General features: G+C 31.7%; 1 protein-coding gene across 3 annotated transcripts in view; it reads left to right on the top strand.

Moving 5' to 3' along the window:
- Window positions 1-27,047, top strand: part of LOC140437361 (regulator of G-protein signaling 11) — a 367,203-nt gene that overhangs the window by 279 nt on the left and 339,877 nt on the right. The gene's annotated exons all lie outside the window — the stretch shown is intronic.

Genomic DNA, 27,047 nt, shown 5'->3' with positions numbered 1-27,047 from the left:
CAATCTACTAGATTTATTTTATCTCAAATTATTTCTAACAATAATAAAATCCAATATTTATATCGCAAATTATCAATAAAAGTTGATGATTACTTAAAAATGTATATTTTGAAATCAACATATGTTTCAACCCTGTCAAATTCTGGACCCCTGGTCATTATAGTGCAGACTCTATTCTTAGATTTTACACTGTTACTGACAAGGCTTGCGAAAATTTTTTGGTCGTAAAGTTACGTAGAATTGGGTCATAATAAAGGGTTTCGTGAGCCATATATCTTTTGTGATTATTCTTTATGTGGGAGTAGATTTTTGGGTGTGCCACATTTAATCACAACAATGTAAAGGGATGTTAAATTTGGCTAGTTTTGGTCAATAAATTGCTACATCTTTTAGTATAGTCAAGGAGTGGCTCCGGTGGTATCGGTTGATTTTTTTATAAATTTTTTGGTAACCAGGAGACTAGAAGGTACCTACTAACAAAAAACCGAATAGTAATTGTATGTCTAAGTTATTTGATAGTTCTCATTACTAGGCAAGATTTAATAATCATAATATTGACTTTAGATTACATAGGTCATTCTGCAAAAATTATTTACTACACTTGATTACACGATAAGATCTATATATTGGTCCAAAAACAACGAATATGGAAACTTCTTATTTTGTAATTTAACTTTAAATACTTGCTACATACTTTGATATGACTAAGTTTAACTTCTGGTATATTGGACGCTTAAGGATTTTAGCAACTTTATTTATTTTAATTTCTTCCCCGAACCTGAGTATATTCGATTCAATATTGCGGTAAATAAATATTAAAAGATAATTATTTGAAACAGGTTTTAATCCATGCATATAGGCGCATTTTAAATACTGTAGAAATAAAACAAGAAGTACATTTACAATTATAAAGCACTTGTTCTGCTACCGTCGGACGATTGTAATCTACAGAGACAAGAAAATTATGAATGATAAACTGAATGTACTTCAAGATGGTTTTCATTACTATTACTCTTTGACACTCTTTGTCTAACAATATAAATATTTTGATCTATCGTAGCTTTGTATACCAGGATAATTGTACTTTTCTTTGTAGGTTACTGGAAGAGGCTCTCTATATTTTCCTATTTTATTCGTGGTACCTATTAAAAAGGTTTTTACTTCTCTGAATTACAACTCAGTTTATATCGCATCACATCCAGTTTTTCTCTTTTAAATTAAAGCCAGTTTTCATTTGGGTATACATGAACACAATTATTATTATCAGTGTTAACTTTTAAACAATCGATTTTTTATTCTGGTATTATTTAAATTATTTTATTATTTTAAGCTGTAAAATGTAAACTGTTACTCGTGCTTTACTCTACTTCTTCTCCTTCTTTTTCTGTATACATTTTTTGATTAATTTAAAAAGGATCTTTTTTTCAATGTGCCTCCAGTAAGTTGTCGTTTCATTGTTTTCGTCGTCTTCCTACTGATCGTCTTCCTATTGGGGTACCATCTCTTTCCATATTTACTAGTATATTTTTTGTCATTCGCATTATACGATCGTTCCTTTTTAGTCTTCTATTTTTTACTCAGTTCTTAATGTTCTCCACCTTGCATCTACGTCGTATATCTGTACTTGTAACTCTGTACCATAGTGTATTGCCATCAATTTTTCTAAGTGTTTTCATCTCAGGGGAAATTAACGTGTTAAATTTTCTGGCGGTTATATTAAATTGGTGCAGCATACGCTGTAAATCGTCGTCTGCATAGCAGATTATTTTAAGTTGTTTTTCTCTCATTTGGTATTCTTTTTTAGTTCGTACTTTTTTTATTATTTCATCCATAATCAGATTGAATGATAAAGGACTCTGGGAATCTCCCTGTCTTATTCTATTGCCAGCTTCAATAGGGTCGGTTAACTCTTCTTCCACTTTTTGGAGGGTTGCTCTCTTGTGTTTGCCCAGAGGTTCCAAACTTTTTTCTCTCGTAGACCCCTTGTCAATTTTTCAATTGCAATAACAATTTCTCTTGCAATTGCCTCATTATAAATATAGCGTATATAAAACCTTGTTATTCTTCTGATTTGTAAAGCAATTTTATCTTCATATTTTTTCTTATTTTTTTATTATAAAATTCATGTGTTCAAGATAAATAACCAGATTTAAAAGTTTTTTATTTATTGCCAAGGTTGCTCTCTTGTGTTTGACCAGAGGTTCCCAAACTTTTTCTCTCGTAGACCCCTTGTCAATTTTTCAATTTTAGATAGACCCCCTGCTATTTACTTTAAAAGATTAAAATTTCAGTTATTATTAGTAGTTCTCCACATACCATTGTCGCAGAGATCCTTCTTGATAACTTTCTTTTCAAAGTATAAATAAGGTTCCATGTATTCAAAATATAGTTTAGAAGTATTAATAATCCATGTTTCCGCGCCAGTTGCTGTTGGTCGTATGATGATTTTTAATATATTGAATTTTACTTTCCTATGGATGTCTTTGGATCCAAACACATGCGACAAAAAGAAGTATGCTTTACTAGACAGCAGTATCCATTTTCGTATTTCCTCCTTCTCTCCCAAAGTTCTCTTTATTCCCATTAAAGATAGTAAAGGTAATTGAGAAATAATAATGAAAACTAATAAGTTTTAGTACACATTTTTACACATTTATTAATTAAATTTACATAAAAATATAGCAACTGTTACATGAAAAAAACTAAGCAAAAAATAAATCCATTTAATGGGAAGGATGAACTTCCCATTCTTTGGCATTAATTTTATCAGGTTTAATCTTAAATCTCCTAGGGTAATCATGTCCAGTTTGTTAGTTTTTTTGTTATGGAATCTATAGCTGCGCTAAAACTCCTTTCTAAGTATAAAGATGAAAAAACAATTAAAAACTTTCTGGCGTTATTCCACAATATGGAGTAAGTAAAAGGTATGTCTTTTTAAAGCCAGAATTGTTGATATCCCTTTCTAAACTGTGCCTTAAAGTTCTTCGTCAGTGCTTATTCCAATCAATTCTTCTTATAATGTAACATCCGTTTCTTCGCAAATAAAATGTCAGCAAATAAATTGATAATTCAGCGCGGTATTACCAGCGTTAATGATGATAATAGTGATGATACCAGTAGATGAGTATTTCCTGTAAGAACTCTAATATTGCAACTCTTCATGCAATTATAACTTCTGATCTACTTAAAATAAAAACCTGGTCCGACTCTAATTTACTCTCTTTTAACGTGGATAAGAAGTAGCATTACCCTATAAAGGAGCTCTTCAATCCTTGCTTCTTAATAACAGTTAGATCAGTATAATTGTTTGTGTAAAATTTCTTAGTACTTTTATACAGCAACCTTAAATGGTCCCTTCATATCGATTTGTTAAGTAAAAAACCAGCCTTAGCCTGCTATGCAGTAAGATCTGTTTCAAAGGAAAAGAATTTAGCATCTTTCAAAATAACATACTTTTTTTTTTCGAGTCTCATCTTCGATATGGGCTTTCTTTTTGGGGTTGTACAACTGCCCAATCTGATGATACTTTTATATTACAAAAAAGAACAATACGGTATCTTTTTGGCCTTAGTAGAATAACACATTGCAGAAGCTACTTCATAAATCACGGAATTTTTACTCTTCCCTCTCTATATATTCTAGAAACTGTTTGCTTAATTCGTAAACACCTACATGTTTTTTCAGCAAGACCTAGTCCTGACTACACCACCAGAAACTCAAGCTTTGATGTGTATTTACCGATCCCATCCACTGAGTTAGTAAAGAAATCTATATTATATTCGAGAAAAAAATTATACACCATCTCCCTTTGCAATTTAAATCTACAGCTTCTTTCCTTAAATTCCGTAAATTGACAAAAGCGTATCTATCTGAAACACCTTAAGAAAGTACAGTACGTTTAGGTACAAGCAACAAAGTATTTTTATATATATTTGGGTATCACATGCAGCAGCTTAAACTTATTCGTAAACTAGTTAGTAAGGTTTTATTATGCAATTTGCAATTTAGTGAAATTTTACAATGGATTGTATATTTTATTGTTTTATTATGTGATATTGACGATTTATGTCATTTTTCGTAAATTTTAATTGTTATTGTTATTATTATTATTCTTGACTTTTGTTAGCTTTATCCATAAAATTGTACAATTTTCACTGGCAATAAAGCATAGTTCTATTCTATTCTATTCTAAATATCCTCACATCTAGTTTCAAAATCTGAATAGACGGCATTTAAATGTTGGACATAGAATGAAATATCGTGTTCCTGGCAGATTACCTGGAACAAATTGGAGAACGGGAAAAATTTGTACCGTCCAATGTTTTGCTTCATCAGTTTAATTCTGGTAAGAAACGCTGAAATGATTAACTTTAATTTTATCAAATATAAACAGTGACCTTGCAACTGCAAGTTCAACATATAAACAAATCTGTCAAATAAGCAATGTCTGTTTTTTTTTTTAATAAATATTCTTTCAAATTTTTATCTTTACTTTCAAGAAACTCTAAAACAATTGCAAATAGTGTAAAAAATCTTGTTACGCATAAGCCTTTTGACTGTAAGTTTAAATTAGGGGGTGGGAAAAAGCAATTGATGGAAGTTTTCGCCATTTTCTATACACAACTGCACAAATATTTTCGGATTTAGTTTACAGCATCAATGACAAATTGGAGAGATTCTTGCAATCTTACATTAAAATTTTTAGCAACTAATTGTTGTCTCTGGATGACGCAGTGTACTTATAATACTCCAGGTACATTCCATTTTAAAATTCTATTAACCACGATAACGCTACCATGGCAGGTACTCCATCTGTAGCTACAGATATAATATTTGATATACGATTTGATTTTTTCAAGAAATAAGCCTTAAAAATATAAAATATTGATTCTCCTTTAGTATCGGTTATCAAAGTTCTCACAAATAGCAATTCCTTTGTCGATATTTTGATCCTAATAAAACAATTATAATATGCCAATTATAATGCTTCATTAACAGGTAAAATTGAGTCGTCCAACTGTGTAGAGAAATGGGTCTTTTACAAATAATTACACAAAGCTTTCAACATCATAACTCATTATATGAATACTGCTTTAAACTGTGTTGTTGCTTACAGAAATTATTTTACTGATATCAGATGCAAGTTTGTTTAGAATAGTTTTTATCAACGGCTAGCAAAATTAACTGTTCTTTGATAGTATGCGGTTTTCCGGATTTTGCTATAAGCAACAAGGTATTGTAAGACGCTTGCAAATCATCATCGTTTCTTTGTGACGTCGAAGGGAACATTTTGTCCAGTGTGGGTCTCTGCTAAAGTTTCTCTTTAAGTGTTTCAAATATTTCAAATCTTTATCTGTTTTCTCAGAGTGACGTATTCTCAGATTATCTTCCTTCTTAGATGGCTCATAGCGTAATCGCTAAAAACTTCGTTGCATAAAAGGTACAAAGGCATTTGTTTGTACGACAATGATTGATGATTGAAATTGTTTGCCAATGACCCCTATTTTCATTTTAAAGACCCCCAATTTTTTTCTCGCCCAGGTAGACCTTTTGCAAATTTTTGTCGACCCCTAGGGAGTATTTACAATGGGATAATTGAGATGACATTAGTTATTTAAATAATTACGTATTTATACCTTAAATTACTAATGTTGACTACGAATGAATTACTCAACGACTGAACTGAACTTTGATTCACTGTCTGTTTAACATTATATAAAATATCGGTTATTAGTCCAAATAATGTTTGTATAACAACGCTCAATTTACAAAGCTAACTTAAAGTATAACGAAATGTTTTGAAACAAGACACGTACTGTAACGGTAGGTACCTGTGCTCTAATTGCCTTAATAAAGTTTGTTAGACAACTATTTTATTTTAATAAATAATTCTTATGCCGTTTGATTAATCTACTATATATTTAATATCACACCGTGACATTTATTCTCATATTTTGAAGCCATTTCCGCATTAATTTTTTTTTAATTTAAGCAAGTCCATTTTAAGGCGTTTAAAATTAGGCTGCTGAACTTAAATTTTAAATTTTTCGCGCTTTTCATGATTTTGTCTATACAGGGTGATTATGTGACACTATAGTATTATAACAGACATTTGGCTGAAACCAATGTTAGCTTATATTGCTTTTTCTTCCTTACGTGACCCATTTTATCGAAGTTTGGTGATCATGTCTGAAAATTCCTTTCTATCTTAGGCTTTTTCGATTAGCGATTGGAAGCCTAACCCAGTTCATTCTTTGATTTATCTTAGATACGTCATTTGCCATTTACGAATAGTTTAAACTGTATGAATAGTTTTTCACTTGTGTACAACCACCTTTGTACGTTTGATGTGGTAATGCGGTATTGGTTTCTTAGAGCCAGTTCGTTCTTTCTCACATTCACCCATTTTGCAGATGTCACCTGGTAGCCTGCTTTCATCGGCCTGCTAGCACATTTCACAACGTCCAATTCGGACTTAGAATGACGCCAATTTCTTATCGGGTCGCACAGCTTTTTACATTTTTGTCGATAGGAGTTTTCCTATCACTGTTTTGGCATTTTCTAGATAATATCTCGTACTCGTATTTAGATGTTATACCTATGTATGAGTATTATCTAAAAGATGTATGAGTATTATCTAAAACAAGTTAATAAAAATATTTTTAGTAGATTTTCCATTATTGCGATAAAAATTTCATTTTTATTTATTTAGCGTAGACAAAATTATGAGATTATAATAGACAATAAACAAGTTCATTTAAAATTGACTCGGGTGTGACAAACAGGAAATCTTGAAGACTGCTCTAGTAGGCACACTGCGCTGGTAGACACACTGTTGCAACTCCTCCGTTATGTGCTTACGGATTGGTAACGAAGCAGCTACATGATGGCGCTGATAGCTTACCTCACCTGTACACCATCTACGCACATCGACATTGTTAACATCTGATGCGGTTAAGTATGCATCACCTCTTACGTGGTAAGTCAAATCTAGGAGGTGTCTTTGCAATGCAAGCTAGAATTGTATTTGGTTGAGCTTTCGACCAATAATAGGTCCGTTTGATGATCATGTTAAATCCGGTGGCTGCGGCCATTTCTGTGGTTTGTATGGGAGATTTTATGTAGCGTAGTCGACTTTTGGTCGCATCTCCTATATAGGTATGAATCGGCAGCTATGAGTATAGTTATTATGGAAGTTTTTGTATTCGTTGATTTAAAGATTGAATCAGCGAAGGTGTGAAATGTCGCTCAGCACTGATAGTCAATGGATTGGTGTTTATTTTATTCCTCCAGGGATTTTTGTTATGGTGTTATTTAGCTAAACATCAATCTTTTCAATGTGTGCACTGTTGCCGCATATCGGTTACGCAAATTCAGCTACAGAATAAACAAGAGCTAAACTAAAAGACCTAACTGTCGATACCGATGCCCCCCGAATTGTGCCGCAGAGTTTCTGAATGATATTATTTCTGGTTTTGGCTTCTCGGCTACTGTACTTAAACGTTCTCTATAGCTTAAAGTTATGTACAAAGTCACTCTTAGGCATTTTGGATGTTTATGGTTGAGTCGTGCATTATTAAAGTGAACATTAAGTGCTTTTAAAGCTTAGTTGTGGTTTAGGTGGAAGCAGGTTTCTTCGGTTTTAGAGGCGTTGGGTCTAAGTATCCATTTTTTAAATAACTTCTCATTAGGGCTATAGGGCTTCCGTCAGAATCTCTTCAGCTTTTTTTTGGATTTTAATAGAAATTTCAAATAGATTAGTACAATTTTAAAGTTTTGTTTGTAATAATAACTGTATCTTATTTTTAAAAATCCAACTAAAATTTACTTACATGTAAGCTAGGAAAAATTTCTTATGACAATTTTTCAGCACGTATTTGTTATGTGTCGTAAATAAACGAATTTTCTTAATAAAATGTCGTTTTCTATTGCATATGTCAAATAATTTAAAATAAAATTAACGTATAAAGATTGTTCGATTGTATGTATATAGAAAAATATATAACCAATGTTATATTATTTTAGTTCAATACCTGAACCAACTTAACTAGCAATATAAACATTTAAATAGACGTAAATTCAGTCCGTTTCTAATGCTACGTTAAAATATCTAAGGAAAATATTTACTTTTTTTCATCGTCTTGTTATTACATAATTAATTTTCAACGTTTAACACCTACATCACTCTCGATCTGTTTATTTTATTTAAATGGAGACTCATAAGTGCAACCGAATTTATATTCAAACGATTAGACACTGTATTTTCTTTGTTTTTGCTTTTTCAAAATATCATTCAAACAGTTAACTTTATTTGGAATAAACCATTCTTCTTATGTTCTTCCACAAATTAATATTCATTAGATTCCTATCCCTTTTTAATGAGTGTTTTTTTTTTGAAAAATGTTTGATATAGTGATAATATTTTTATTGACGCATCTACTTTGAAATTTGATGGTATTGTGAAAAGAGAATAAATAAACAAACGAGAAATATTATATTATTATATGCTTGTTCAATTGAAACCCATCTTTGGTCAGGCTAGCCTTAGAAACAATAATTCTAATCACTCAACTAATGTTGTGCAATGTTGGTTATATTTGCAAAAGTCACACTGATCAGTTCCTGTTATTGGCATTTGCGATTTTAAGTATTATTACTTAAAAATGGTGTTTGCTTTTACCAATCCATCAAAATATAATCAGCGTGCGGCTATTCAATTTTTAGGTGCTGAAAGTTGTCAAACATTGCAAATCCATATGCAAATGCAAACAATGTTTGGAAACGCATATTTTGAATATCCAACTGTCAAGGAATGATGTCTAAAAATTAAGAGTGAAGAGAAAATACGAAGGATAAGCCGTGAGTACCTACAGACGGGAATGTTGCAGTTGTGGAAGGCTTGATTAGAGAATATCATCAAGTTAGAGGACCAAAAAAACTTTTTGATCTGACGGAATACAACGAAATACGACGGAATAAAGGGTAATGACTCTCTTTCATCGATAATTTCTGGCAACGAATCTTAGTGTCACTACTTTGAACCATCCAATAGGTTGTCATCAATGCAATGGAACCTGGCAAAATTCTCCGTCACCAAAGAAGGTTAAACTTCAACTCTTGGGCAAGGTCATTTTAACATTTTTTGCGACCATGGAGGACCTTTTCTCCTAAAGTGTACAGAACCTAGAGTGCATATCAACGCAAACACCTATATGTATAAATAAACTTTGAACACTCTAATCCAGTGAAGCTCTCACGTAGTGTTATCCTTCTGCACGATAATGCTCGGCCTCATGTTGCCAAAAAAAAAATTAGGTATATAAGAGAATCCTTTCTATAATCCAGATTCATTGCCCTGTATTTTTATGTATTTGGACCACTAAAAAAGGTGTTGAAAGTAACCGTTTTTAATTGGACCGAGAAGTACAAAATTTCGTAAAGAAATTCATCCAACAACACCCACTAGAATTCTTAAAACAGGGTATACATCGGTTGGTAAATCAATGGGATATGTACCTTAATTGTAGTAATAATTATTTATACATACATTTACCAATACATTTTTTCTAGACCAATGATGAGTTTTGATTGAACAAGCTTCGTATTAAGAAAGATCGGTTACTTATTCAACTAAAACTTATATTAACGTAATAAATTTGGAACTAGTTTGAACCAGTAAGAGTAAACATCTGTAGGTGATTTTACATTCTAAGCTTGCTTAAATTATTCACAACAATAATATTACTGAAAAAACAGTGATATGATCAACTAAAAGATATCGATCATTCTTCTTTCTGTATTATGTCGTGTCAGAACGTGGGTACCATCATTGCTCTTAATTTTATTCTATGCCACTCTAAATAGCATGCTTGTATTAATATCATACCAATCTCGGAAGCTCTTCAACCATGAAGTCTTTCGTCGTTCTGGACTACGTCTGCCTGCTATTTTCCCTTGTGTTATATTTTGTAGCAACTTACATTTGGGACCTCTTATTACATATCCGGAATACTCCAGCTTTTTCTTCTTGTTACTTTTTATAATCTCAGTGGCCTTGCTAAAACGTTCTAGTATTGTAAAGTGTCGACTGTAAAACTTTTAAAATTCTTCTATAGGACCATATTTTAAAAACCTCAAGGCGATTTATAACTCGTAGCACCGAAGTAGATGGATCCGTAATACTAATTTTGGGTCTTTACTAAATAATACCTTGGACATCCTTCTAAAAGCGGCTCTGGCCGGTTTAATTCTGGATCAACTTTCAGCGTAACTCTTTGTGTTACAAATAAACTAATATCCAAGAAAAACAATTTGGTTAACTGGATCAAGTTTGGTACTATTTACATAATAGAGACGGTTTTATATTATGTTGGTTACGTATAACGAATATTTTGGTTTTCCGTATATTTAGATCCAGACCTGCTTTCTTACACTTCTTTAACGACACTGTTAGAAAGTTTGCAGAACTTCTTGAGTAGAAGCTGGGAGTACTGTGTGGTCCGCATATTAAAAATTGTTGATGACTTTACCATTTAAAATCGATCATTTGTGGCTATAAATATGTAGCCACTCTCGCTACTATATCGAGTATACACTCATGAATATTCACTGCAGCCCTAAAACGTATAAAAACGACATCTTAGAATATATTGCTGATATCCCCCCGCTCAGAATGGAGACCCATATTTGAGGAACCAATCCTTTAGATAAACTCATATATGCTGATAATAGAACTTGTCATCACTAAAAAAATCATATCATTTGGGTAACTACCAGTCTCCTATATTATGTAAATCAAAGGTAGTTCATTTAGTAGTTCAAAAACTAATCGTAGGATATAGAACAACACCTAGAATTCTAGTATACACTATAAAATTCAGTAAATACTACAGTTTGCTACAACACTTCACAGTGTTCCCTGCTGAATGGAAAAGATATCTTTACTGGTATTCAGATGGCAATATAAGCGGTAAAAGCATACTCACAAATTCAAACATAAAAAATTAGTTTTTCTTAATATGGGTGATAAACCATGAAGCAGTTCAAGGTAAGAAACTAGCATACTCGTTGGCAAAACTAGGCTTTAAAGGAAACTTAAAATGGTTATTACAAAATTAAATTTGTTATTACAAATCAATTAAGATGCTTCAACGGAGAAGAAGTTCCAGAAGAATGGAGACAATCGTATATCTCTCCAATACACAAGAAAGGCACAAAGATGGATCCTAAAAACTATAGAGGGATCGCAGTGATTGCTACTATAGGCCGACTATACTCAAAAGTACTACGAAACCTGATAGAAAATGATATCAAAGACAAACAACCCGAAAAACAAGCGGGATTTAGGGCCGGACGCTCCACTATGGATAATATCTTCACATTAAAAATTGCAATGAAAAAACGAGTGCAGAGAAATAGAGAAACTCATATAGCTTTAATAGATTTGGAAAAAGCATATGACAGTCTACCGATCTCCCAACTATGGATAGAAATGGGTAACTTGAAAATAAACCCAATTCTTATTAACGCCACTCAAAAATATTACGAACAAAACTTTGCGAGAATTAAAATGGGACAAGAAATCACCTCTCCTTTTCAAACAACTAAAGGACTACGACAAGGCTGCTGTCTGTCACCCACCTTATTTAAAATCTATTTGGACAGATCCTTAGTGAAATGGGTAAAAAAATGTAGAAACATGGCAATAACGGTGGAAGAAAACAAGCTATATACACTTTTCTTTGCGGATGACCAGGTAGTAATTGCCGAAGACAGCTACGATCTTAGCTATATGGTAAGAAAACTGCAAGAAGAATACGAGGTGGCAGGTCTAAACATGAATATGACAAAATGTGAATATCTCTCAGTGGGAACAGATGAAATATGTGACCTAGTCTTGGAAGACGACAAAATCAAAGGCGTGCAATCCTGCAAATATTTGGGGGTCATTTTCAACAAGAAGGGAAATAGCGCAGATGAAATCAGGGAAAGAATAAACAAGGGCAGAGCAGCGACCCGTGCCTTAAACTCTCTTCTCTGGCAAAAAACAATTCGACGAGAAACCAAAAAACACATTTACGGTAGTATAGTTCAAAGTATTACACTTTACGGTTCGGAAGTATGGGACGTCACCAAAGCTAATAAAAACAAACTTATGACGACAGAAATGGATTATCTGAGACGAAGCTGCGGTAGATCGAAACTGGAGAAAGTTAGAAACGAACAAATAAGAAACGAAATGAAAATGGAGAGAAATATCAATGATGACATAGAAAGAAAACAATTAATCTGGTTCGGACATGTTAAAAGAATGCCAGAGTACAGATGGCCTAGGAGAGTACTGGAATGGATCCCTCCTGAAACAAGAAAGAGAGGACGACCACGGAGAAGTTGGCGCAACGATATTGATGAAGCAATGGCGGCAAGAGACTTAGAGGAGGCAACTGCATATGACAGAAAAAGATGGAAATTGGGGGCGGAGAAGCGGCGACAGCCGTAATAAATCCGTTATTATATATTATATATATACAAATCAATTAAATATTAAAATCAATAAAACAATAAAGGGAAAATATAGAGGGGACAACCCATATAAAGAAAATCATTAGCACCGTAAATTGGGGCCTTTTCGTCTTCATTTTTTATAGACATGACTCTGTCTGTTTTTCAATGTGCCTCCAGTGAGTTGTCGTTCCATCGTTTTCGTGGTCTTCCTACTGATCATCTTCTTATTGGGAAACCGTCTTTTGCCGTCTTTACTACTCTATTTGTTGTCATTCGGCTTATATGATCGTTCCATTCTACTCAACGATTTTTTGACGAGTTCTTGATGTTCTCCACCTTTCATCTACGTCGTGTATCTGTACTTCTAGCTCTGTCCCATCGTGTCTTACTATCAATTTTTCTAATTGTTTTCATCTCTGCTGTTTCTAACATCATTTTTGTCCTCTCTGTGTTAGGTATTGTTTCTGCCGCGTATGTCATTATTGGTCTAATGACTGTTTTGTAAATTCGGCCTTTCGTTTCTTTCTCGATATTTATATTTCTTCATATTGTTTCATTCTGGCTTTGTTCCGTAATGAAACAATGCTCCGTATTTTGCTCTATTCACTTGATCTTCTACTTCGGTTTCGAGCTTTCCGTAGCTAGATAATGTGATACCTAGATATTTAAACTCCATCACTTGTTCTATTATCTGACCTTCCAGGTCCAATTTACATCTTAGTAAATTTGCTGTTGTAACCATGCATTTTGTCTTTTTGGGGGAAATTAACATATTAGATTTTCTAGCGGTTATATTAAATTGGTACAGCATATATTGTAAATCATCTTCACTTTGAGACAGCAGTATTGCGTCGTCTGCATAGCAGATTATTTTAAGTTGTTTTTCTCCCATTTGGTATCATTTTTAGTTCTTAATTTTTTTATTATTTCGTCCATAATCAGGTTGAACAATAGAGGACTCAGGGAATCTCTCTGTCTTATCCCATTGCCAGCTTCATTTGGGGGCTTTTTAGTGAATTTTATTTTGACAACGATCACAAAGATAGTGACTAGATACTATGATCTAAGTACCTACTTCAACAAACACGGGTGGTTAAACCATAGAAAATGAGAAATGGGGGAGGAAACTGCTATATACGTTTTGTTTAATTATTAAATGACAAATTTTAAGTCCATAAATCTCCATTTACTCCATTTTTGGTTGAGTTTGTGGAAAGTACAGGTTTTAGAACAAAGGCTTTGCGATGAAGTGCCGGACATAGTAAATGTCTTGCCTTAGTTTAAGAAAAAGTAGAAACGTTGACGTTGATTCCAAGTTATCAGTTGATTGGTATTTATAATGTGTTAAATATCAAAAAAATGTTACAATAACAAAATATGATATATTATGCATAATACAATATTCTACAAGATAACCTGTTTTAATTTGTATCAATTTGGGATGTTTGTTTTAGATTATTTTCTAATAACTTGTAGTTTATTAAAATTCATTCAGCTTGATTAATTCCCTCTATTTTTTATCTTGTCAATACTTTTTCTGCTGCTTCTTTCTCTTTTTTAGTAATGGTCTGGAGATCTTTAGACATTGTTGTTTTTTCAGACGGTACACCACTTTTCTGTGGCACCTGCAATTTTGTGCCAACCCCTGTTATTTTATTAAATTTTACCATTAAATATTGTGGTCTGTGTAAAGCTATCAAGTTACATATAATTTAAGGATTTTGCTTAACTGCTGATGTCAGATATACAAATGATACAGACACCCACATTAGTATCTAGTAAGCCCATAATTATTAATTTTATTGCCAAAAATTTAGTCCTTGGTCATTTGGAGGTTCTTCTACGATGTCTCTTCCGTCTGTACCTAGTCCGCTATAGTTTTATACGTGGAAGTAATTATCGTATGCTTTGTTTTAGTATCGTTTTTAGCTTAGATTTCTTTCCATCCATCCGAAGAAAACTATCTTGATAGAGGTAATAATACAGATGTAATTTTCATCGGCGGCCGGCATTGAGCCCATAATTGCACTCCTGCCTTAGTTCTTTATTTTGTTTACCAACACATGCTTTTAAGGTACATCCAGCACATGCTAGGATTTATGTTATTGTTTAGCCTTACCAGCTTTTTAGTTTATTTTGGTCTACAAGAAATTGCTTTGTTTTAAAGAATTTAGTTTTAGTTTAATTGGAAAAAGTATAATAATTACATTTATTAAAAATGTCTGATGCGGAGCCTGCGGATGAAAATGGGCAACTGTTACCACTAAGTCCTCCTAGGAAAAGAGCTAAAAAGAATCACATAGATATAAGAACCATAGAAATAATGGTTAATACATATAAATGTGAATTACAAGATAATCCTACTTTAGCATTAATAAACATTCAACAATAGGTTGCAGATAAAGTAGTAGTTTGTTCAAAAAGTGTCTTCAATGTCATTAAAGAGTATAAAAGTACCCATGCATTATCTGCACCTAAAACAAATCAAAATCGTTCAAAATCAATAGATGCTGTAGATGATTTTGATAAGTCAGATATAAGAAGAAAAGTTCATCAATATTTCTTTCGTAATGAAGTTATTACAATTGACAAAGTCCAAGAGATGTAAATAATAATAATGACTTACCAAATTTTAAGAGAACCACGTTTTACAAACTCTTATGGCGAAGAGAATATCTGCAAAAGTTAAGACAATATAGAGCTGAAAATAAAACAACTTATTACATTCTATTACATTAATTTCATTTCATATTATTTATAATTTTATTGTAGTTTGTTGTTTTCTTAATAACCAAAACTAAAAGGAACTTTCGTAGAAATTTAAATTAAATTTTACTTGACTAAATTATTGAACGTGTGGAGATAAACCTTTACAAAAAATATCCTATAACGCTTGCGTCTCGATCTCGGATTCCTAACAAGTAACATTGCCTGGATAGAAACTCCCTGCCTCATCTTTCATCTTGTCAAAGTGAATGATTAAACACATTTATCGAGGTTAAAATTTATTGTCACGTAGTTCTGGCGTTTAATTACACACTTACGAAAGTAAATACTCGTTTCCGAAGAGGAAATTATATCCAAGATTCTTAATAAAAACAATAATACCGTATTCCTTTCTGACTTAGTGTAAAGTGTTGCAAAATAATGGTTACATCAGGATTGAATAAGGTTAATTGGATCATAGTATTTAAATATTAAGGAGCAAATATTTGGTGGATCTTTTGATAAGTTATAAAACATTGGAAATCTCTGGTTTATGGCAAAAGATACGGTTTATTGTTTTATCTTCTTCTATTTATTCTATAATGCTACAAAGAACAGGTTTCCAGAACCAATAAAAGTAAATTAAAAAACTATAAATAGGTATATCCTTCAAAATGTCCATATCTTTAAATTTATGTCGCTGTTCACGTACTTTTTTTATTGCAATTCTATTGCAAAATCTATACATAAATTACACATTTGTATTCATTCAAACTCTTATTTTACATATTCACAATCTACAAGAGTCTTGTTATGCGGCCGATATTATAGTGGTATTTACGTTGTTGACAGATTTTCCGTTTTTCTGTAAATCTAATGAATTTTCCTATTTTAAATATAATACCCTCTATATGTTTTGACTTTTGAGAGGTAATGAATATTTTTCATGAATATTCCCTACACCTTAATCACATAATCTCTTGATCCAATTTCTAAGTTTTTGTTACATTTACAATATCTTCGTCGAAGTTAAAATAATACATTTAGAGAAATTAACTGATTTAATTTGAATAATCTTTAATAATGTATATTATAATAATATCATATTAAGGTCTACTGTAAATAAATTATTAAAAAGTTGAACAAAACTGATGCAGGAAAAGAATTATCCAAATCATACCACAGAAAACCTACAGCAGCTAAAAATAAATTCATGTTAGAGATATGTCAATATTTGAGTAGTAGAAAAATTAGAAACTTTAGAAAACCAGTAAATGTGATTAGAGCAGATTTTCAAAGTGTTGTTAGTTTACTTTAATACAAAAAGCCATGCGATTTTTAAAACTTTCCAATACATTTTGCAACATCTCTGACTGCTCAATTCTTCTTATCTCTGTGGTAATCCTATCTTTTCATTTCTGAATATTGGCAAGTTTTGTTTTATGAACAATATTTTTTAAGTGACCTCACAGGAAATAGTCTAAAAGATTTATGTCGGGTAATCTCGGAGGCCATTCAATAAAACCACGCCTTCCAGTCCTACATCAGGGAAACACATTATTTAGGTATTGCCTCACTACACGCGCATAGTGAGGTGCAGGAGCATTTTGTTGTCTTTTTAAAGACGAAGGACATGCTATGATTTTTCTGACTGAATAAATATTCTTCATACCTTAATCCCATAATCTATTAATCCAATTTCTAAGTTTTTGTTACATTTACAATATCTTCGTCGAAGTTAAAATATCACATTTACAGAAATTAACTCATTTAAATTGAATAATCTTCAATAATTTATATTATAATAATATCATATTAAGGTCTACTGTCAATAAATGACTAAAAATTTAAACAAAACTGATGCAAGAAAAGAATTATCCCAATCATACCACAGAAAACCTACAGCTGATAAAAACAAATTCATGTTAGAGGTATGTCAATATTTGAGTAGTAGAAAAATTTTAGAAAACCAGTAAATGTAATTAGAGCAGATTTTCAAAATGTTGTTAGTTTACTTCAATGCAACAAGCCATGCGATTTTTAAAATTTTACAATACATTTTGCATCATCTCTGACTGCTCAATTCTTCTTTTCTCTGTGGTAATCCTATCTTTTCATTTCTAAATAATGGCAAGTTTTGTTTAAGTAACTCATAGGAAATAGTCTAAAAGATTTATGTCGGGTGATCTCGGAGGCCATTCGATAAAACCACGCCTTCCAATCCTACATCAGGGAAACACATTATTTAGATATTGCCTCACTACACGCGCATAGTGAGGTGCAGGAGCATTTTGTTGTCTTTTTAAAGACGAAGGACATGCTATGATTTTTCGGACGGATATTCTCAACTTTTTGATTTCATGTAATCGAATGAACTATCCTACAATTAAGTCGTCTACTTTAAAATGCATAACATATGTCTGAATTCTCAATATAAATGAGTCAGATCAAATTAAATTATTAGAAGAGTTTTTCACCAAGTAACAAAAAACAAAATTGTTTTAATTTATTAATGTTTTTATTTTGAAAACGATTTCCGAAGTGAAAATTGAAACGTCAATAAACTTATTTTAAACCTTAATGGTGGCTTATTCTCAATAAAATAGTAGTTACTAAAAATATTATTGCCGTTTGGAATATTGTTATTGTCTGAAAGTTTCGAATAATGAAACGTCTTAATTAAAATGTCTGTGTGAAAGTACTTACTTGAATTTGGAAATAACTGAGCTTACTCAGACATATTACTATTTTCCAATAAATCTAAATGGGCCGGAAAATTTAAATTGTCCTTAATAAATAATTTTGTCGCCTACTATTTCAGCCCATACTTTAAGCTTTTCTGGATACTGTATCTGGTATTTACCACGTAGAGTTTCCAGATAAATTTTATTCTGTTTATAAATTTTATTTCATTATATTTATAAAAACTGGATTAATTTGCGGCGTAATACAAAAATTGCATATAAAATCCACACTCTTTACCTGTAAAACACATTTTGATTTTAGTCGATAAGACGCTCTGATCAAAAAATATCGAATTTTTACTGTCGAGTTGATAAAAATTTGATTTAAAATTGATTTCGCGCGCGTAACTGTCATTCAAAATCACCGGTCGCTTTAAGCGTTGTTTCTGAGAGAAAAGTTCTTTCTACATAAAAAGTAATATTAATACATTTTTCTCTTAAACATACTGAATATTCTCGCTAATCTTCATTAAAGTAAAGATAATTCTAAGACCTATGTGGCGCCGTAGTATGACTTACTGCTGGAATCTGAGTTGTAAAGACAGTGAAGCAGACTTTACTTAGTAACAATATATTTTTATTTTTAAACTGTATTAACTAGCGGAATATTTCATTTTAATAATTGAAATAAAAAAATTATGATGATTTAGGCTGAAACATCGCATACTTTTCATAATACATGACTCATATATAAATATATATATATATATATATATATATATATATATATATATATATATATATAAACCATTTTTCACAAAACAATGAAGAAAATATGCATACCTGGATAGGTAAACCTATTTATGGCAATATCCCAATAAGGTTAGCCAAGATTATGTCGACAACACAGCGTGAAGCTATTGGTAGATATCAGAAAAGAATGTTAACTTAAACGAAAGGTTCTTTTCTTGTCATTTAGTATCGGTTAATACCAACCAAAAATTACTTGCAATATATCATTACAGATCCTCAGGTGTAAAACGACTTTAATACTTTTTCAAACTAAACCTGGCAGTATGCTTGAGAATAACCTATATTTTGACCGTACTGTGCTTACAGACCAACAAGTGGCATATAATAGACCAGATCGTAGTAGTTGTGCAATTAGTATAAGCTATATAGACAAATAGATACTGTAATTCCGAAAAACCTGACAGGGACCATAAAATACACACAACCAAACTTATATGGAATCACCATATATTTCAAACCAATATGTATTTCTTTTGAAAAAACTTGTTACTGTTGCGAAAAATAAAGGTTTTACCGAAAAAAAAACAAGCCAATAAAACAACCAGATAACATAGCCTGGTACCGCATAGATTATTTGCTTTAGTTGTAAATTGAATGAAAATAAATAAACTAACTTTCGCTATCAAAAACGAAAATATGCCTTATGCGGGGTTAACGTATGTGTAAAGGGGAAAGATTATTGGTCCTGTGGAGCAAGGAATGTCTCAGAGGGATATAGCTGCAGTGGTAAACGTATCGCAGGACGTTGTCCTGAGATCTAAGCGAAATCGAAAATCTGCGAAAAATCTATGCTAGGTATTAAGAGTTAGAAACGCTTAAAAATAGACAAAGATAAAGTCCCCAAAAAGTAAAAATGGCTTGCCACGATCGTTTTATTGTCCAAGTAGCTTGAAGAGACCCAACACTTTCTCAGCTGCAACTCTAAAAGCAGTTTTTGGAAGGTACAGGTGTAATGTTCAGTTGAAACGACAAGAAGAAGACTTCGTACCCAAAGATTATACAGCAGTAGGCGGTTACATGTTCTTAAATTAATCAGGCAGAACAATATTGATCGCCTAAATTGATGTCTTCAATAATAAAACTAGAGCATTGGAAATTGGCAAAATGTGCTTTTTTCAGACGAAACTAGGATTTGTGTAAAATCGTATACCCGATTAATTCGTGTACTTAGAGCACTAAGAAGACACGCAAGAACGGAAATAGACAGATCTATTCACAGACATAAAGAAGTAAGTGTTATGTTCTGGGGAAGTAAGATATTCGATGAAAAAAGTCCTTTAATTTTCATCCAACCAAATTTAATAGCTCGCTTATGTTGATTTGGTTCTAGAACCTGTAGATAGACTCTGAAAAAGTACAGTGGAAAAAATTAATTATTATGCATGATAATGCACCTCCACATACCAGCAGAGTCACTACAGACTTTGTTGAAGTGGAAGATATCATTATTCTATAGTGGCCTGCTTGCTCACCTGACCTTAACTCTATAGAGCATTTGTGAGATATGCTTAAAAAAAGAATTTGACCTAGGGTTAGTAGGTGGGGTCTAGAGTTAGTAACACGGACTACTAAAAAAACATAAATAAATAAAAACAATTTAAACATCATTTCTTGCAGATTGAAATTTTGTATGCTATTGACTTTAAAACAAATAATTTCAATTTTATTATTTAAGAATTTATTTGTTTCCTTAATTCTTATTATATATTGGTGATTAAATTGCTTTATAACAAATATTCTTTTGTACAAATTTTAATAATTTAAAGTGTTAGATATAAATTAAATAAATATATAATAGATACTTCATTTTCTATACAATATAATTATAATGTTTAAAACAACAGTTTGTATTTGTTAAACAACAAATATTTTGAACAACATCATGTTTATTTGCATTCTTAACACGGGTTCCGTCGCACTGTTAGAAAAAATCATCGAGTTAGAACTTAGAATCTATGGAGAGGGCATCACGTGACTAAAAACGACCTCACTTCGGCCATATTGTTATGATTGTTTTGACATTTTTGACAGATCGTATATGTTTGTTTACGTTTGTTGTTTTTCGAATATTTTTAGTTTTATAATACTTTTATAGAAACTGTAATAATATATTGTGATAGTGCATAATAATGGTTTCTTGTTCTAAACGTAGTTGCAGTAGCAGAAGCAATTTTAATAAAAAATCTTCAGGAATAACGTTCTACAGGATAGTATACAAATATGTAAACAAAGTAATGGCCCATACTTCAGAGAATAAATTAATAGTATTTGACTGTATTAATTTATCTTTATGTATAATATATCGTGTTTTTAGTGTTTACCGCGGAAATAAATTATATTTATTAAAAATGTATTGCACTTTTAAGAATATGATTAAATCTTCTGAATAACTAGTCATATTTTTATAGTAGTTTTAATATTATTGAGTCCGACCATGATCCCACCGCCATATTGGTATCATCGTTAGCCACGTCTACCTACGCCGTTTTTAATACACACGTTAATATGCTCATAGCTTCTCCATAGATTCTAACTCGATGAAAAAAATCTAACATCATTTTATCTTTTTCCGTGTTAACTTGATGAAAAAGTTGACAACATAGCTTTCCACTCGTAAGTGCCTCGCGACTGCGACGGTCAAAAAACACATTTTTCGTTTCTGAATCATTTTTTTTTTATTTTAAATTCAGTACTTAACTTCCTACAATAATAATCATTGTCTTACGAAAAACTGGACCTGTCGAGACATGAATTGTTGTCAAATTTATTGTGAATAATTAATACAATACGTTATATTAAGGTTATAAATTGACAAAATTCGTTATATTGAGGATCATTATATTAAGGTTACTTTTTCGTCCTCCATGATTAACAAAAGCGTCGACAGAAGTGACAAAAATATTATACAACATTTGAAAATAGGTGGGTGACTGATTGTTTCCTATTCACACCAATCCGGCAGTCTGGTCCAGTCAAGATCAAGTCGCAGTCTTAATCGCTGGCGGAGCGACTGGACAGGCAATGATCTTGACTGTATCTTGACTGTGACTGTACCCTGCCCGTGCGTGGGAATTACCTCATTAGAAAACCACAGAAGCAATCTTGACTGTACTGTTTCTGACTGTGATGTGACTGTTGGTCTAAATTAAATTTCATCTAACATGCGATCAAGTAAGTCATCCATTCTGTTATGGCGACATCACACTTTGCTATGTATTATTTGTTATGCGGCTTCGTATTATTATTATATTATGCTGTATTCGTCTAAGTATTTGCTATTCGTCAGCTAGTAACAAATACGGTACTCCACACTTGTGCTGGTGGACCAAACATGCCCAATATTTGCGTTATGCGTGTTTGACAGAAACAAAATGAATATGGACGTATTGAAGGTCGCAACTTATTTTTACTTAAATGCAGTTTACCAATACTTGTTGTGTAAACAGATTATACCAGATGCAAGGCTGAATTTTTTGCCACAGTATTGTCTGAAAGGCGATCCCACACATAATGTTCAACGATACCAGTACCAGAATGGATAGAGCAGAATTTGATAACGTGGCTCCAATGTGTACAATGTTGGAGAGTTTTGTAGAGAAGTACTCAGAGTTTTACACTTTGAAGCAATATACAACAATTAACGAGATGTTAGCGGCTTTCTGAGGAAGATGTAGTAATATAATATTACTAACAAGCTGGCAAAATACAAAATTAAAATTTATTTAATTATTTATAAAAATTTAATTATTCTTTGACAAATTCAAATGTATAATATTAAAATGGGTTTAATATAGAGATTTATGCAAGAAAGCAGCTAAAAGGTTCATTCAAGTTGCCAAATGATGCCGTCAGTGGAATAAAACGTCTTATCCTGTCATATCTGGATGAAATATTACCATGAAAATTATTTCACATAGATGCCTTTTGTAAAAGATTTCTATATTTGCCATAAATTAATACTCAGCGCAAAAATAAGCCCAATATACTAGCGGAATTATTTTAAATGAAAAATCGCCCTGTTTGTAGCAGCATGTTTGCTTACGGGAAGGACTCTAATAAATGTATCTTGACGTCCTATGTTTCAAAGAAAAATAAATACGTACTTCTTCTTTCCACCTACGATGACTATGATTCAACTGACCCTAAAACACATGATACATACAAACCCTACACAATTTCCTTCTACAATGACACAAAAGGAGGATTTGACGTAGTGGATAGACTTAAAGCAGAACATTCAGTAACTAGGAAAAGTAATAGATCGCAGCTACAATATGCTTTTCATTACTGAATATAGCTACAATAAACTAACAAATTATTTATCAAAGCAATACTCAATTTTTTATGCAAAGAAGAAAGTATACTGCAGACTTGTCTCGTAGTCTTTCGATAAATTATTTAGAAAAAAGAGCTTCAATTTCATCTCTGTATATTTGATTACGCCAAAAGATAAGCAACGTTATAGGAAAAAAGCCCACCATCCCGCAAATAAATTATCCTTCTCTAAATACGCAGAAACCTCGATGTCAGTATTGCTTGAGAACAAAAAACAGGTCACGCAGCATACCTGTTCGACGTGCAGGAACCCATCTGCAAGGAGTCCACCACAAAGTACGTATTCTGTCGATGCACAAGAAAAAATGAAGAGCAGTAGTACGACTCGTAAAGAGTTTTATAACATTACATGCTGTGGTTATATTTTAGTGTTTGTTGCATCACTTTGTATCTGTTACGTTTCATTTTAGGGTTTGTTTCGTTTTCGTGAATCCCTTGAGTTTTCGTTTAATAATAATTGTTAGAAATAAATATTTTGTTTATTTAAAACTATCAGACCATGGTTAAAACATTGGTTTTGTCTTAAGTAATTTTGCCTGTTTTTTGTGCCATCTGCTGTTTCATATGTTAACCAGTTTGCGGTGGAAATATGATTTTAGATCTGTCGATGGAGTTTTTGAACTCATATTTACCATACATATTTATCTGCCAGATAGTTTCCAGTGATTCCAATATGAGATGCCACCCACAGGAAAGCAATGTTTCTGTGATTTAGATTGTGCAATTCTTGTCTAATAAGTTTGGCCACAGGATGGAAATAATTAATTTTAGAAATGATTTCTAGAGAATTTAGTGAGTCTGTAATCATTAGGAAGTTAATTTCAAACATTTTTGTAACCTAACATATGGCTTTATATATTGCAAAGAATTGTTCTGTTAAGACAGTATTACTATCCGCTAGTTTATATTTCTTTATTTCACCCTTTGTTACTAAGGCAGATGCTATACAATGTGCCGTTTTAGATCCACCGGTAAATAACTGTTTGAAGGAGAAAAATTGAGAAATTCAGGTTTGATATATTTAGAATTAATAAGATGATCATTAGTTTTTTTCTATTTTCTGATAACGGGTTTAAACTTATGTGAGGAGAAGATATTAGCCAAGGAGGGGGAGTTGTCATCTTGCTATTATAGATTTCGCTGACCGATTTTTATTAAAGTCGACACTTTTTCAGTTAACTTTAATTTACATAAACTTCAGTATCATTATACTTTTCTGACACTTTTTTAATTATCAAATAGAAATTGTGACACGAATAATTGTTATATTTGACAAAAATTTTTTTTATTAAAAAATAAATATTGATTCATTAAAATACTAAACAAATGTAAGTTTTTTAAATATTCAAAATATATATAAATATATATATATATATATATATATATATATATATATATATTGATTTATAGTATCAGCAATCGGTCAGGAAATAAAACTCTATTTTTGTTCAGTCTCAATATTTCGTCACGATTTTGTGACTTCTTCAGGAGAAAACTGTAAATTTATTAGAATAATTAATGATTATATGTAAACAAAATGAATATTTTAATACTTACAACTATAAGAATAAAAATTTAATATAGTTGTAAGTATTAAAATATTCATTTTGTTTACATATAATCATTAATTATTCTAATAAATTTACAGTTTTCTCCTGAAGAAGTCACAAAATCGTGACGAAATATTGAGACTGAACAAATAGAGTTTTATTTCCTGACCGATTGCTGATACTATAAATCAATATTTTAAACAGTACGGTCGAAAAAATAATTTGAAAAATAAATATATATATTTATAAATATATATATAAATATAGATATATATATATATATACATATATATATATATATATATATATATATATATATATATATACATATATTTATATATATATATATATATATATATATATATATATATATATATATATATATATATATATATAAATAACAATGTTGTAAAGTAATAATGTTGTTCTTGTAAAGTAATATTACAAGATCCTCCACTTATTTTACTGATTCTAAATTAGACACTATGATCTAATTTTCTCTAATTTAAATAAATACTACTTTTATTACTTCATCGTCCAATTAATTGGTGAGTATTTTTAAATTGAGAAGCACAAGACATTCTTGAAATAACCCCCATTCTTTATTTATTTACCAAACACCGAGGTGAAAAGTAAATCGACCTGGTGTAATTGCTTATTCAGCATGGAAGTGGAAGTGTTGGCAGCTTACCAACAGCAATAAACCAGAACTGTACTCGTAAAAATGTGCTGTTTTCCTCATCGCTAAGCTGGTCTCGCTCGAATAAAATACCAGAAGAATATGTTAATGGCTAATATCATGTTTTATGGATTTTACATGTTTGAGAATACAAGTTTAATACAAAACTATAAAAGGGAAATAGCTTAACCTTGAAAATACTAAAGACCTAATATAAAAACGATTTGAAAGATCAACAAATAAAATGTTGTGTTTTAAAAGTTTTATTTTAAAATCCTTTATAAAAACCCTTTCGGGCTACATCACAGACATTTTACACAAAATATCACAGAACGTTTTTGGGTCTAACCAGCCCATTATCAGTGCATTTACCTAGAATAAGTATAACTACAGGTGTACATGAGTAGAAGCTACTAAATATGTCGGTAAAAAACCTTAAAATGGTATAAAATTTGTTATTTGTTATAAGTGTTAATAAGTTATTGTGATGTTAAAGTTTTAACAGATACACTGCATGACAACGATTGGGACGATGTCTCTGTATGGACTCTATAAAGCCTAGTTCGCACTATGCAAGTGTTTTAGTGGAGTAGCGAGTAATTTAGTAACTAAAATACACATTACTGCCCAAAAATCGTTCGCAATTGTTCGAGAACAGTTAACAAGTAAGTTGTATTTTGCAAGATGAACAGCCTACGATGCAATAGAGTAAATAAACTGATTGAGCTAATCGTAACGGCTATTTTAGAAGAGTTAGTAGAAGAGAGAAGAAGCTATGGATACGAAAATGGATCCATGGAAGAGATAAGCTAGGAGCTATCAATTATCTTCTGAAGGAATTAGCATTGGAAGATCTCAAATAATAATTCGATAAATTTAGAATGTCTGACAGTTGTGTAAATTTTCTGTTAATGAAAATGCACTCCGAAATACAGCGGAAATATAATCTTTATTCGTGTTCTAAATATTTGAAAACAAATTTTAAAGTTGTTTCTTCGCACCAGCAAAACGAGATTTTTGCGGCAACTAATGAACTCCACTAATTCGACTGGTTCGGACCTGTTTAGCCGGTGAACCAATGAGGAGCACGGATACGTGGTGGGAGGTGTTACTCGCCCAAAAAGTATAGAATTAATTGGATCGACTCGACTAAAATACTTACTTATCTACTCGAATAAATTTTTGTTGTTCAGACACGTTTAGTTACTAAATTAATCGCTACTCTACTAAAATAGTAGCGTAGTTCGAACTAGGCTTAAGGTAGCCATCTAGAGGCTGCCTAATATCTGTTAAATCTTTAACATTACTCCAACTTATTAACAAAGATATAATAAATTCCAAATTTTGTATCATTTTAAGAGTTCTTAGCCACATGTTTATTGGCTTGACTCATATACACCTGTAGTAATACTTATTCCAGGTAAATGCACCGATGATGGACTTTATCATCAGCGCATTTACCATCCGTACTAAAAATTTCAATGATTCAGATATCGAACAGGCAATAGCCGTGTGGTTTCGTGAAAAGAGGGCCCAAAATGTGTTTATCAGACCAGTTTTAAAAGAAAATTTTGACAATGCGCTGTTCAAAGCGACAAATGATTGATTCTGCAGATGGAAAAATCGTTCACAAATTTTCTTAAAAAAATTGTTGGAGAAGCAAATGATGCCGACGTATCTGCTGCAAATACACGTATAACTGATGTGTTATTTTCACTAATTAAAAATTATAAACCAGCGTGCGTGTACAGTTGTGACGAAAATGCGCTTTACGAC

Source organism: Diabrotica undecimpunctata, chromosome 3, assembly GCF_040954645.1.
Source record: "Diabrotica undecimpunctata isolate CICGRU chromosome 3, icDiaUnde3, whole genome shotgun sequence".
NCBI lineage: Eukaryota > Metazoa > Arthropoda > Insecta > Coleoptera > Chrysomelidae > Diabrotica > Diabrotica undecimpunctata.
This window is presented reverse-complemented; position numbering and strand designations above follow the sequence as displayed.